At 41.3% G+C, this 14,643-nt stretch overlaps 1 protein-coding gene and 1 non-coding gene across 2 annotated transcripts in view; both read right to left on the bottom strand.

Moving 5' to 3' along the window:
• HSPA9 (heat shock protein family A (Hsp70) member 9) overlaps positions 1–14,643 on the bottom strand; it is a 1,477,986-nt gene that overhangs the window by 794,782 nt on the left and 668,561 nt on the right. The gene's annotated exons all lie outside the window — the stretch shown is intronic.
• On the bottom strand, positions 14,111–14,176 carry LOC122800597. The gene has a single exon (XR_006364601.1). It is a non-coding gene; the product is annotated as a small nucleolar RNA SNORD63 (small nucleolar RNA).

Here is a 14,643-nt window from a genome sequence, read left to right as displayed (position 1 = left end):
AGATAGCCCAAATGTGATGACTGCAACAGTGAAACATGAAGAACATCTGAGTGACTGGTACCTGCTCTGAAGCAAAGCAGCTTTCTGTATGATTCTTCTACTCGGATGTGCAAGTAGGCATCTTTTAGGTCCAAGGTGACCATTAGAGCCTAAGATGAGACTACGGAAAGAAGCTTTAGAAAAGTAAGCATTTTGAATTTTGGGACTATGAGGGACTGACTGAGGATGGACTGATAAAGGACAGTGAGCCAAGAGCCCTCTTTCCTGGGAACCAGAAATAGCCTGGAGTAAAATCTTTTTCATATCTAGTAGTCTTTTACTGGTTCCATAGAACCGTATGAGCACAGGTTGTGAATCTGAGAAATGGCCTCTGCCCTTTAGTTTTCTGGCACAAAGGTAGCCTGAGAATCTTAATGGTTTGTTGAAAGTGAGCTTCAGCTGTTTGAGATTACGTCCAGGATCCACTTGTCGGAGGTGATGAGGGCCCACTTTTCCTTGAATAGGGAAAATCCTCATCCTAATCTTCCCCTTATCTTGTCCAGGGTTGAGAATGGAGGAGAGGGTGGGGTTGGGAAGGGAGTGAGTCATTGCTGATCTCTCTGCTAAGGCCCTGTGGCCTAACACTCTCCGGCATGGGTGTCCCAGAGGACCACTGCCTTGCACTGATTGCTGTTGCTGCCTATGAGGCCTTTTCCCTTCAGGTTTTCCTCCACCTGGATTTTGATTGGGAGAGAAAGGACCAAATTCCTACTGAAACTAGGTGGCTGGACTTGGAGGAAGTCTTTATCCATTTGCATGAAATTTAACATAGCCTCAGCCTTTGGTCCAAAAAGGGAGTCCTTATCCAGGGGTGCATCTAGCAGTTTAGATTTAACATGCTATGGTAATGTCTGTTTCCTAAGCCAAGCATGCCTGCTGACGACCAATCCAGGGATAGCAGCACAGGGAGATGCCTCCAGGGCATAATATCTGCACTGCAAGGACTGCCTAGCTACCTGGGAACTGGAGTGGGAAAGATCCTCCAATTCCTTTCAAGTGTTCTTGTCCTCCAAGGATGAAATTTTTGCTTCATTTTCTTCCACGATACTCTGCTGGTATTTTATCATATGGAAGTGGCAAATGAGGACCCTCATTGGCCAGGGTAGATTAAGTGTAAATCTTATTCCCAAGTCTGTCAAGGGTCCTGCTTTGTTTGTCCACAAGTAATACGTTTTTAGAAGTACTAGTCCTAACTCCTTTGGGACCTGGGTTGACAGTCTCTGGGTCAGCAGAGAGGCTCTTGAAAAAGAATCCATGCGAGTCCAGTACCCTGTAAAATGTGTTTGGGGGGCTGGGAGAAGAGAGTCTGGATAGAGAGATGAATCCATAAAGACATATACCACTTCCAAAACTGGAGGGATAGCCAATGATTTGTGTTGAGGGAGATCAAGGAACTCCCAGACCCTCTTTGGCATGGGGGTACTCCTGAACCTGCCACTGGAATTCTCATGGCATGCAGTGCCCCCCCCCAAAGGTTATGTCCTCAGGGGGTGAAGCAGACACCTCTTTTGAATCAGAATCCTTAAAGAGATAAAGGGTTAATCGTCCACGACAGAGCTCTCCTCACCAGTCTCTTCAACTGAATCACAGGGCTCTGAAAGGGTCTCAGATGTAGGGTATCTTCCTTTTTCCTGGTGAAGATTCAGTGGGAGGGAGTTTGACCACCTCTAACCAAATAAGGTCCTCTGCCAACCTGACCAACTCCTGCTGACATAACCTGTGGTGTGGGAGCTGGTAGGCCTAGGCACAGTATCAGAGATAGAACTCTTTAGGTGCAGCTTTTGCCTTGGACCTGTGCACGTCTGCCACTGACACCAGTCTCCTTGACAAATACCTGATGTTGGCAGAATCCCTGAAAGGACGTTGTCCGGTGAGGATCGTTCGCCAGAAGCAGAGGTTTGCTTAGCAACACCAGACCCGACCGATGAACCGAATGCCAAGGCCTGAGCTGTAGTTGAGGTACCAGACAGCATGTCTGACTCCATAAGGGTCTCAACAGTGGCCTGCACCACCACCTCGCTTGCAGAAGGGAGTTAAAAAGGCACCTCTCTCCATTATGACAATGAGCCTTGGAAGACTGGAGAAAGGTCATCAGAGGCCCTAAGTTTTAAGTTTTTTTTGCTTCTTTTGCTTGGTGAGCGCAACCTCAGGACAACCAATGGACGCCACTGCACCATGGGAAGCAGACTGCTAAGGTGCCGACGCAAGAGTATGGCCATATGCCTTACAGTTCTAGTACTGAAAATGGCCCACAGTAAGCAGTTTGGGATGTCATGGCTTGGGCCTAAACAAGCGACACACAAGGGATAAAAGTCTGTGTGATCAGTTTACCACACCAGAGACAGTTGTTAATTTTATATGCCATGAGTCAAGAAAAAGGAGCTCCCCAACGGGGTACTTGGCTTTAGAAGAATTTCTCACGCAGGTGTGGCTCGACCAATGTATTCAACACCTGCTTTGGGCTCCAATGGAAAGAAATACCAATGTCATGGCGTTGACTGGCTCCCTTTATACCCAACCATCCAAATGTCAGGGTAGGGTGTCCACCAGCTCAGGGAGGAGAGAGTTTTTTTACTCTGGTAGTCGGGCTGACCAAGAGCTTCCGAAGTAAGAAATCCCATAAGTCAGGACTGCAGCAGTGAAACAAAGTACAGTTTTGTACCTACCATAAATGTAGATGTTATTGTGTTCACACTGCTGCAGTCATTGCACTTGGGTTATCCTGCCATCAGGCGGTCCCGCAGTCAGCCAGAGTTCCAAAGTCTTGGTCCGGCATCGGTTGCTGTCGCTTCTTCCCTGACGTCAGCGCGCCAGGGGTATACAAGATGCAGCAGACGCCATTTTCTTCAGTTTTCCTTGCCCCAGATGTCAGGTGCCCCCACGTAGGTAGGCAATACATATTGCTAATAAAAAATATACATAAAATAAGAACAATACCTTCAGTTACAAATACACCACAAAGGTTGTATAGGATAGAAAGGTATAAATAAGTCCAGTTAGGTCAGAGGGGATTGAGGGAGGGTAATTGGACTGCAGCAGTGTGAACACTAACATCTACATTTATGGTAGGTACAAATCTGTACTATGTTCATCGTTACACTGCTGCAGTCATTACACTTGGGTAGAATCCCAAAGCTAAGGTTTGGGTGGCTGGTCTATAAAGAGTTAGGATTGGCTAGAAGGCCCTGCAGAACTGCAGTGGCAAATCCTGCTCTGGATTTAGAGTAAAGAGGCAGGTGGTACTGCTTGGTAAAGGTGTGTACTGAACTCCAAGTTGCAGCCTCCAAAACTTCCTTGGTAGGTGCTACTCTGAGAAAGGCTGTTGAAGTGGCTGTTGCCCTGGTAGAATGCGGCCTAATGTTATTTGGGACTGATTTTCCATGCTGTGTGTAGCAGTAACGGATACAGTGTCCTATCCATTTGGATATAGCCTGCTTTGAGATAGCCTTGCCCTGTGATCCTGCAGCATATGCTACAAACAGTTGCTCAGTTTTCCTGAAAGCTTTTGTTTTGTCCAAGTAGAAGCGTAGCTGCCTGTGTATGTCCAAAGAATGCATAAATTTCTCCCCTTTATTCTGGGGGTTTGGATAAAAAGTTGGCAAATGGATGGTTTGGTTAAGAGCCACATTAGATACCACCTTTGGCATAAAGGTGGGATTTGTTCTTAAAGAAACCCTGACCTGATGAAAAATTATAAAAAGGTTCCACTGCCATTAATGCTTGTAGCTCTGAGACTCTGTGCTGAAGTTACTGCCAGGAGCAGAGCTGTTTTCCATGATAGAAATTTTAGATCGGCTGTATTGGCTGGCTCAAAAGGTGGCAGGGTCAGTTTTTCCAAAACGAAACTGAGGTCCCAAGTTGGTGTTGGTGCTCTCTGGGGCGGTCTTATGTTTTTAGCCCCTCTGAGGTACTGCTTTAGCAAGGGATGAGAGAATAAAGGAGGATCCGTGTTGTAATGTGCCGAAATGGCAGAGGCGTGTATCTTAATTGATGAGAAGGATAGGCCTCTGTCCAGCATCTCAGTTAAGTATTGTAAAATTTGAGGAATGTTTGGAACAAGTGGGTCAAGGTTTTGAGCCTGGTTCCAGGTACAGAATCTCTTCCATTTTTCTGAGTAAGCTTTCCTGGTGCTAGGCCTCCTGGCCTCCAAAATGACATCCATAACAGCTTTAGAGAGAGGTGTTGCCTGTTTGACTAATGAATCTGCCATGCAGCCAGGTTTAGTGTTTTGATCTGACCATGCAGGATCGGATTGTTTCGAGTCAGGTGTGGAATTTGAGGCAAAATCCAAGGTGGGCCTTGAGCTAAGTTTCTTAAGATAGGGTACCAGTGCTGGCGTGGCCAGTCTGGAGCAATCAGGACCATCTGTGGTTTTTCTTGTCTGGCTTTTAGGAGTACCTTTGAAAGGAGAGGCAGTGGCGGGAAGGCATAAACTTATAGGTTTTTCCAGCTGAACAGAAGAGCATCCACTTTCCATGCTTGTTTGTGATCAGTCCTTGTGCAGAAGAATTTTTGTAGTTGGCAATTCAGTGGGGAGGCAAAAAGATCCATGTCTGGGCAACCCCATTTTTGCGTTATCATGCTGAAGATTTGTGGATTCAATTTCCATTCGTGAGGGTCCATGATATTTCTGCTTAGATCGTCTGCCAGAGTATTTTTCTTTCCTGGCAGGAATTGTGCTTGCAGGTGAACTTGATACGTTAGAGCTGTGTTCCACAAGGTCATGGCTTGCCTGCATAGGGGATAAGAATGAAAGCCCCCTTGATTGTTTATGTACCACATTACTGTGGTGTTGTCAGTCTTTAATAATAATATCAAAAGTAAACGGTTAGCTGCCAACTAACCGAATGAACACTCAGTTACTAAAAATCAAATATGTAAAATAACAGTAACAGAAACGGAGTGAAACAGGCAGTCTCAAGTTAAAAATACGTATTTTTTTTTTACAGGTGATGAGCGCTTTCACTTACAAAGCTTCTTCAGATCAATATAACATCCACATTAAAAATCAGCAGTTTATATACTAGTTCAAAATGTTCAAACCAATCAATCAGATAGCCAACTTAATAAACCATTTAAAGGTGCACTCTATACTCAGCTACGATGTACATATTGAAACTCAATCCATATATCTGTAGCTGGCCCTAAAATATACATATATGCATATTCATAAAACAACTTATGCTTTCTAAATATATATATAGATATATATATATATATATATATATATATAGATAGATATAGATATATAGATATATATATACACATGTAAGAATATAAAAAAATCAGTATTATAAATGTAAAAAAATATATAAAAAACTATATTATAGTAAATATAACCTACTTGAGATATGTTCTTATACCGGAAGAATAAACTACTTAAATGTCTTCTGTTCTTTACTGCCTAATATTCCGATGTTTCTCAATAATGGTTTTATGGAGCCCCTTTCATTAAGCCCCTTGCCTCCATCAGCTCTTAGGATAATAATCCAGTTATTCTCCCTGTATTCGGTGCGATTCCTAATATCTCCCTCATGAATATTGGGAGATAAAACTTCTAAGGCTCTGAATGTAAACCAATGGGTATCATCATAATGCATAACATGCTTGGCTAAAGCATTATATGCTGAAATTCTTCTAATATGATAGACATGTTCACGTATCCTCTCTAAAAGGCTTGTTCGTTTTGCCAACATAAAATGAGCTACAGCTCTGACAGACAGCTAAATAAACTAAATTAGAGGTCATACAAGTAGCTGTTGCTGATATTGTAAATTCTCTCTAAGTCAGGATTAGAAAAATGTCTATTCGTATCTATATATGTACAAAAATTACACTGTCCACATGGCCTAGTACATCCATTACCCAAACCATCCTTATTGTTATGCGGATAGCAAAGCATTCTCTTAAGATTCTTGTTATTTCTATATAGGAAATGTGGTTGTTCACTAACAATCCTTTTGATGTCCTCATCTACTTGTAGGATTGACCAGTTCTTACAAATAATGTCCCTAATTTCTCTGCTGTCAGAAGTATAAAATGCTGGAACTAACTAGAGGATATACAACAGGGGTTTTCATTTGTCTACCAGGCACAGCAGGACCAAAATAAGGTGCTGCTGTATCATGGCGTAATATGGGAACATCACTCAGATACCCACTTATTTCATGTTCCCTATAACCTCTGTCTAAAAATTTTTCTTTCAAGTTATGCAAATCCTCTGAGAATCCAACATCTGAGGGGTTTAATCTTGATGCCCTCATACCCTGACCCTTAATAATGTTCTTAAACACATGTGGGATGCATGCTGGATCTCATCAATAGGGCATTGCGATAGCATGGCTTAAGATATACCCCTGTTAATTAACCCATCTGATAACTTCTCTATATATAGATCTAAAAAAAATCTATTTTTGAACTGGAACTCTCCATAGTGAATTTTAGGTATTCAGTTAAATTATTCAACTTACGGAACAAGATATCTAATTGCTGCCTGCTGCCACTCCATAAAAAGAAAAGATCGACAAAGCGTTGATAAAAGGCCACATGGTCAATAAATTCTTCTAATGTGTGCCAGAAACATGTTAGCATAACTGTTGGCACACGGGGTCCCCATAGCCACCCCGTCCTGCTGAATAAATATTGTATCATTAAATATGAAAAGGTTGTTTTCCAAAATGAGTTCTAAAAAATAGGTAATTAGTTCTATTTGTGCTAGAGAATACTCACTATGCTTCTTCAAATAATCTAATATATATTGTACACCTATCTGATTCAAAGTGATGGTAAATAATGATTGTATATCCATTGTGACTAGAATAAGCTCTGGTACATAGTTAATTCCTTTCACTCACAGAGTTCCATTATTAACTGTTTGGAGTCTAAGCACATATTTACTTTCATTTAAAATGGGTCTCAAGAGTTTTTCAACATATACTGATAGATGTTCGGTGACCCAACCCCCTCCTGCCACTACTGGTCTTGCAGGTGGATCAATGATATTTTTATGGATCTAAGGAAGACCATGTACTGTAAGTATGAGGGGATTCTTAACTACCAAATAATCCATAAGTTCCTTAGTTAGAATATCTCCTTTATATATGTCTAAGAGTACTGGTGACATGTTGTGTAATGTCATGTGTTTCTTCTCTCGAAATGGTTTTATAGAACTTGTCACGCAATAAATTCTCCATGGACCTAATGTATTTCAATGTGTCCATGACAACTATTCGACCTCCCTTATCGGCTGGTCTAATTGTAATGGAATAATTTGACTGTAGATCTTTCAGACATACTCTTTCCCTACAACTCAAATTATCATCTCTATTATTCCTCTTATAAGTCTTCATAGTATAATATCTAAAACGTTCCTCTTCTGTCAGCTTAAAATAGGCATCCACTAACGGACGAGTCACTGGTACAAAATGACTAAGACTTCTGAATCTTTGAATTTTGTCGGTCTGTGTACTCATATCATTACCATGATTACCATACAATAATTTAAGCATGACATTTCTACAAAAAACTTTGAGATCCATGACAGTGTCTGTTAGACTACTACCACACTTAGGAATAAAATTCAGCCCTTTACTTAATAAACCCTCTTCGTCTGAAGAGAGTGTGTAGGAAGAAATGTTAAACACTAACGACTGATTCCCTTCCCCCACATCTTTTTGAGGGTCTGATGGGATAAACTCTCCCGAATGTTTCCTTTTCTGGCGGCCACGACTCATGGAGCGTGTCCTTCTCATTCCTTTCTCTGTACGAACAGGAAGGGGAAAAGGGATACTTTCACCTATACTCACAGAACTTTCTACAAACTTGTTACTATTATACATTTTGGGTCTTACCACTAACTGATGTTGGTTCTATGGGTAAGGGTTCAGGTTTTATAACCATAACTTCTGGATACAAGTTCCCTTCCTCTATAACTGAGGGTATATTTGTATCATGTTCTTGTACTATTACAGGACTCTCTGTATTAGTATGTATTACAGGATTTAACAAAGTACTCTATTGTCTCAATATCTCCCTGCCCATCATTACTTCCATTAGCTTGCATAACACTCATATTATCCTTCCTTAGATACTCATTCCTTTTGTCATTCTTATTTACAGTTCTATTATCAACAATAACAGTCCGTTCAACTTTGTCCATATTTGCTTCAATACAGTCCCTAGAGGGACCAAGTCCTTGGTCAACAGTCATAATTTGTCCACGCCTGGGCCACAAAGACATGGCCCAGCTTAAAGTCATTTGTATCTCATAATTTTGTTCTTCTTCTGGTGTAGAAGTTTACGCTCAAAGGCCGCTATCCCATCCAGAAGGCTCTCAAACATAAGAGTTACTGTAGCGGCTGCAAAATTGTCAAATATAAATTGCTGTTTTAATTTTATAGTTTCAATAAGTAAAGCCTCTTCCGGTTGAAAAAAGTCTATGAGCAATTGAAAATATTTGCCGCTTACCTCCAGGTTGAGTTGCTGCCACCGAGCAAGTAATTCTGGATAGTGAGCTCCCTGGCTAGGCATGTTAAACACACGCAGCCCTCTAGGAACAATCTTATCTAGGCAATACTGGAAATGTAGTCGTATCTGGAGCAGCTTTAATTTAAAGTCGCCCCTCTCCAGTTCATCTAACGACTGTTGTAGTCTTCCCAAATCCACAGTCATGTTACCAATGTCATCAGTAGAGGCGTTAAGTTCAACCTGCCAGGATACACCCTTCATACAATCAAGGTGCTGCAGAAATCTCTTCTGTAGTACTTTGACAGTTCTGTCGCCTTTCCCCAGATTATAGTCCAATTTTATAGAGGCAGTAGTCTGCATAACCCTGCTCCAGAGGACGGCAGCAATAGCAATAAATAAAAATACCAAAAGTAAACAGTTAGCTGCCAACCAACCGAATGAACACTCGGTTACTAAAAATCAAATATGTAAAATAATAACAGTAATAGAAACAGAGTGAAACAGGTAGTCTCCAAGTTAAAAATATGTATTCATTCACAGGTGATAAGCGCTTTCGCTTACAAAGCTTCTTCAGATCAATATAACATCCACATTAAAAATCAGCTGTTTATTCTTCCAATATATGAACATATTAGTCATCTCAAGTAGGTTATATTTACTATAATAGTTTTTCATATATATTTTTACATTTATAATACTGATTTTTTATATTCTTACATATACATATATACACATATATATATATATATATATATATATATATACACACACATATATATATATATATATATATATATATATATATATATACATACATATATATATATATTTAGAAAGCATAAGTTGTTTTATGAATATGCATATATGTATTTTTTAGGGCCAGCTACAGATATATGGATTGAGTTTCAATATGTACATCGTAGCTAAGAGAATAGAGTGTACCTTTAAATGGTTTATTGAGTTGGCTATCTGATTGGTTGAACATTTTGAACTAGTATATAAACAGCTGACTTAATGTGGATGTTATATTGATCTGAAGCTTTGTAAGCAAAAGCGCTTATCACCTGTGAATACATACATATTTTTTAACTTGAGGAGACTACCTGTTTCACTCAGTTTCAATTTCTGTTATTATTTTACATGTCTTTAATAATAGTTGTCCTGGATGCAGAAGGCCCTTGAAAGCTGTTAGGGCATTTTGAACAGCCAACATCTCTTTTTGATTGATGTGAAGATGCATCTGGTCTGTGGTCCATTTGCTCTTAATGCATTTTCCCGCCATGTGTGCTCCCCAGGTGTAATCCGAAGCATCTTAGAGTCTGCCTGGCTGTGGGTAGGGTAAAAGGCTGACCCTTGTTTAGGTGAGATGCCTGTGCCCACCATCGAAACTCCTATTGTAGGCAGGGAGTCTGGTATTACTGCTTCTAAACTGCGAGTGTTGAGTCCAAACACTTTAGGTACCATTGTAATTTCCTCATATGCAGTCTGGCATATGGTATTAGTAGTATGCAGGATGCCATGAATCCCAGGGCCTGCAGAATTTTTCTTGCAGGGAGATGGGACTTTTTTGCCAGTACTTGAAAACATTGAGTTAGTTGAACTTGTTTGTCTGGCGTGAGGTAAACCATCTGGGCAGTTGTATTTAAGCTGGCACCCAGGAATATAATCTGTTGCGAGGGCACTAGTTTTGACTTCTTTTCGTTTACCGTGTACCCTAGAGAAATTAGCAACCTTTTTACAAACGCCAGATGCTGTAGAAGAATGTCCTTGGTCTCTGCTTGAATAATGCAGTAGTCCAGGTATGGATATATTTGAATTCCTTTTTGTCTGCAAAATGCAATTCTTGGTGCCAGGCACTCTGTGAAGACCCTGGGCACAGTAGATAAGCCAAAGGGCAGTGCAGGGAATTAGTAGTGCATTGTACCAGCTTTGAATCAGAGGTATCTTCTGCAATTTTGTCTGCTAGGGACATGCAGGTATGCCTCTGAGGTCCAGAGTAACAAGCCAAGCCTTCTTGTTCAGCATGGGTAGAAGCTGCTGTAATGTCAACATTTTTGAATTTTGGAATATCCAGGTAAGTATTTAGAATTGAAAGGTCTAGTATGGGCCTCCAGGCATTGTCCTTTCTGGGGACCAGGAAGAGTCTTGAGTAAAATCCTTGTCCTTGTTCCTGTTGTGGTACTTTTTGAATAGCTCTCATGTCCATGAGGGCTGAAATTTGTTTTTGTGCCTCTGCCCACTGATTTTGTGGCAGGTTTGGCATTCCTTTTAGCCTTGGTAAAGTATGAAAGTGGAACCTGTAACCTTGAGACAATATTCAGAACCCATTTGTCTTGGGTGATTGTTTGCCAATTTTGAAGTGCTAGTTTTCCCCCTAAGGGGGCTTCCAAAAGGGAAGTGCTTGGCGTACGAAGGGGAAGTCATTGTGACTGTTTCCTGTAAGGTTGAAACTTGCCCTCACCACCTTTTGGGGTTGAGGTGCCCCACTGTCGTCTGTTTGAGCCTTGGGGTTGAGATCTGCCTCTTGGGCGTCTGCATCTGCCTCTCTGTGGCCTGACACTGGAAAGGACCAATTCTTTGTTGGCCAATTTCTGCTAAATCGAGGTGGCTGTACCTGTAAGAAATCCTTGACTGTTTGCATAGATTTAGCTTTATCCTCCATTTTCTTTAACACCTCTTCTACCTTAACACCAAACAAGGTATCATGCTGTAAAGGAGCATCCAATAATTTTGCCTTAACATCATCAGGTAAACTCTGTTCTTTTAACCAAGCATGTCTTCGAATCACAGAACCTGTAACTGCGGCTCTACAAGAAGCCTCTAAAGAATCAAACCCACATTGCAGAGTATGTTTTCCCACCTGTTCAACTGCATGCAATAAATCCTGCATTTCTTTGCAATCAGGAGCTTCTGAGCTTGCAAGCATTTTCTGTTTTAACTGAGCCATTAAATATTGTTGGTACTTAAGCATGTGAAACTGGCATTTTAAGGCCCTTACTGTTAAAGTTGCAGTGTATACTTTCTTACCCCATCTATCCAAAGCTCTGGAATCTCTGTCAGTGGGTACTGGATTTTTTGCAATGGAAGCCTTAGCCCCTTTTGGACCCTGGGAAATAGTTTCTGGGTCAGCAGAAGGGTTTTTATAAAGAAACTTGAGAGTCAGGGACTCTAATACCTATCTGGCTTGGCTGGTGCAGGGGGCAAAGAATCAGGAGATAAGCTGGATTCAGAGAATACATCAACAATATCTAGCACAGGCGGAATAGCCAGTGGCCTGTGCTGAGGCAATAAAAGGAAATCCCTGAGCCTTTTCTTGGATTCTGAGTAATCCTGGCTTTCCCAATATAAATACTCCCTCATGGTATGTAAAGTTTCCCCAAAAGAATAATCCTCAGGAGGAAAGGCTGAAGGGATAGATTCTTCAGCATCAGAGTCCTCATAGGGGGTAGAGAATATCCCTGGTCTGAGGAGGAATCAGAGGAAATGGAAACCTGATCAGAGGAATCAGTCTGTATCCTGCCTAGGCTTTTTCTCAGGAGGGGATGGGAACCCCTGATTAGAGTAATGAGGTCTTCAGCCATTTTAAGCATCTGTTTCTTAGGCATGGAGGACTGTCCAGGAGAATGCTGTACTTGTTTCTTTGTCTTTAATGGTACTTTTGTCTCGGCTGTTGCTTTAATGGTAAGTTGTGAAGGTCTGAAATCACCATCAGAAGCTCATGCCTGCTCAGCGGCTCAGGACCCATCTGAGGGATTAGTTTCCGTAGGCCCAATACCTTGAGTTTCCAGAGGCCTAGTTGTCTCCACGTGGGAGTCGGAGGCGGCCTGTGGCTCTGAGGTAGCAGGTGTCAGGGGCTGCGAAAGCACCTCACTGAGAACCAGCGAACTGGCGACTGGCCTAGAAGAGGTTTTGTCGTCTGTTTTGGACCTCGGATGCCTGTCTTTATCCTTGTCTTTGCGTTTTTTTGGTATTGCGGTAGTCGGTTGATCCGATGGCATAGTATAATTGAACCTTCGGCCAAAATAGTGCAAAGTAAAATCAAAACGTCTTTTTATAGTGTGTTTGTTAAATCTAGCACAAAACCGACAACTAGTGACATCGTGATCAGGGCCTAGGCAAGGAACAGTAAGAGTGGAAGTCCTTATGAGGTATTTGCCTTCCACAAAAAATACAATTATTAACTTTTTCTGACATTGGTCTGAGGCAAGAAAAAAACTTTCCCCAACGGGGTACTTGGCTTTATTGAAGACTTCGGATCTGAAATTCGACTTCAAAAATCTCAGGAGTCGGCCTACCGGCACTTGTGAACTGCTTCTACTTCGGGCACCGCGCGGCAAGAAAGACTGAAGAAAATTGAGTCGGCTGCATCTTATATACCCCTGGCGCACTGACGCCAGGGAAGAAGTGACAGCAACCGACGCCGGACCAAGACTTTGGAACTCTGGCCGACTGCGGGACCGCCTGACGGCAGGATAACCCAAGTGTAATGACTGCAGCAGTGTAACACGATGATCATACCCCATTAGTATTTGCATCAAAAATAAATTCATCATCCTATCCACATCTGCTTCAGTCAAACATCTGGAAGATCGAGAAACTGACGCAAAGGATGAGGTTGTAGAGTGGTGGCATCTCTCCAGGAATAGGGATGGACTCCAGAGATATTACATCCGGGGAAAATCCTTCGGATCCCAGTGGGTCAGATTAGACTATTGCAGATCTGGCTTCAGAAACTGCAGGGTCCAAATGTTTCACCTTTGGATCAGACTTACTCGGATCAGATAGTTTAAGGTAGTGTGAGGTGGTTCTGCACCAGTAGCACAGCTCAGAGTACAAGATCTAGAAGGGTCTGAAGTACGCATCTGTCGGTTTTCTTGGGAGTTTGCTCCCCAGGTACTGTCTGATAAAAGGAAGTTAGCAAACCCTTCAAAACAAAGTTTATTTTTTCTATCCACCAAGGGCAGTGGATTAAAAGCCATACAAATATCAGAACATGTTCAAATGAGTCTGGTCTAGACAGACACATGAGTCATGTACGTCTGACAAAGGTATCTTATGGCCACAGGCTTTGCATTTTTTTTTAAAACCTGCTGGTTTTTCAGCCATTTGCATCCAAAAGCTACAGTATAAGAAGGGGAAAAGGAAAGTTTTTTTTTTTTTTTTTTTTTTAAAGAAAAACAAAACAATTGAGGGGAAAACTTTACCAATGAAGGTAAGAGTACTGCTAGGGTACGAGAGGAAAGAAAGAAAATAATAGCAATGGTAAAGTTGCACTAAAAAAAAGTGTAGGATGGTGAAGATAGAGCTATTACAGGAAAATAAAGGAAAAATACACCATCTGCTTTTTCTACAAACTGCGACCACATTCGTACTTGAAAGTGGCAAACAAGATCAGGGGTTTGGTAGGTTCTAATGCATTATGGGTTGGAGGAGGGCTCGAGAGCTTTCAGTGTTCCACAAGCTGATAAAAGCGTTGAGTTGGATCTGAACCCAAGCATTGAGGAATGAATGAAAATAGCAGATTTTCAAGTTAATACATACGTTTACACTACTAAAAACTTCAATGGTGCATCTCTCTACACTCAATCTATTCATGTACACCTTCTGTGCTCAGCAATTAAGTTATCTCCATTGACATCAGAATGATGTGTTGGCAAAATCATCACAGCACAGGTGCAAATACCATCAATTCTGGTACTGTTTTAGTCCTAAAGATGGCTTCAAAAAAAACACACGATCATGTATGCCCGAATGTACTACTCATCAGCAACTTGCAGGAGCATGTGTAAAGCAGAAAAAAGTGCCTGAAATGAGAACTCCCACATTATACGACTTAATGCTTCAGCACTGTACATGCTACTAAACTAAATACAGTACAAATGGCTGCCAGTAGTAAATATATAGCAAGAAGTCTATGGGACAGGAAACAAAATATTTTTCAATAATGCTACACGAAAAGCTTATAAACCTTAAAAGACAAGGACTGAAGACCCACAAACTTAAGCTTTGCAATTTTAGCCACAAGGAACAAACAAGACATGCAGTCTGTGAAGATCCAGGGTGAAAATATAGATAAATACTTCAACAGATTTAGGGGAAGCAAACACAAGGATCATCTGTGGCGACCACATTTTTGTT

The sequence above is a fragment of the Protopterus annectens genome, chromosome 4.part0 (genome assembly GCF_019279795.1).
Source record: "Protopterus annectens isolate FY-2018-M chromosome 4.part0, PAN1.0, whole genome shotgun sequence".
Lineage (NCBI taxonomy): Eukaryota > Metazoa > Chordata > Ceratodontiformes > Protopteridae > Protopterus > Protopterus annectens.
Note: the sequence above shows the minus strand (reverse complement) of the source record. Positions and strands in the feature narration are given on the sequence as shown.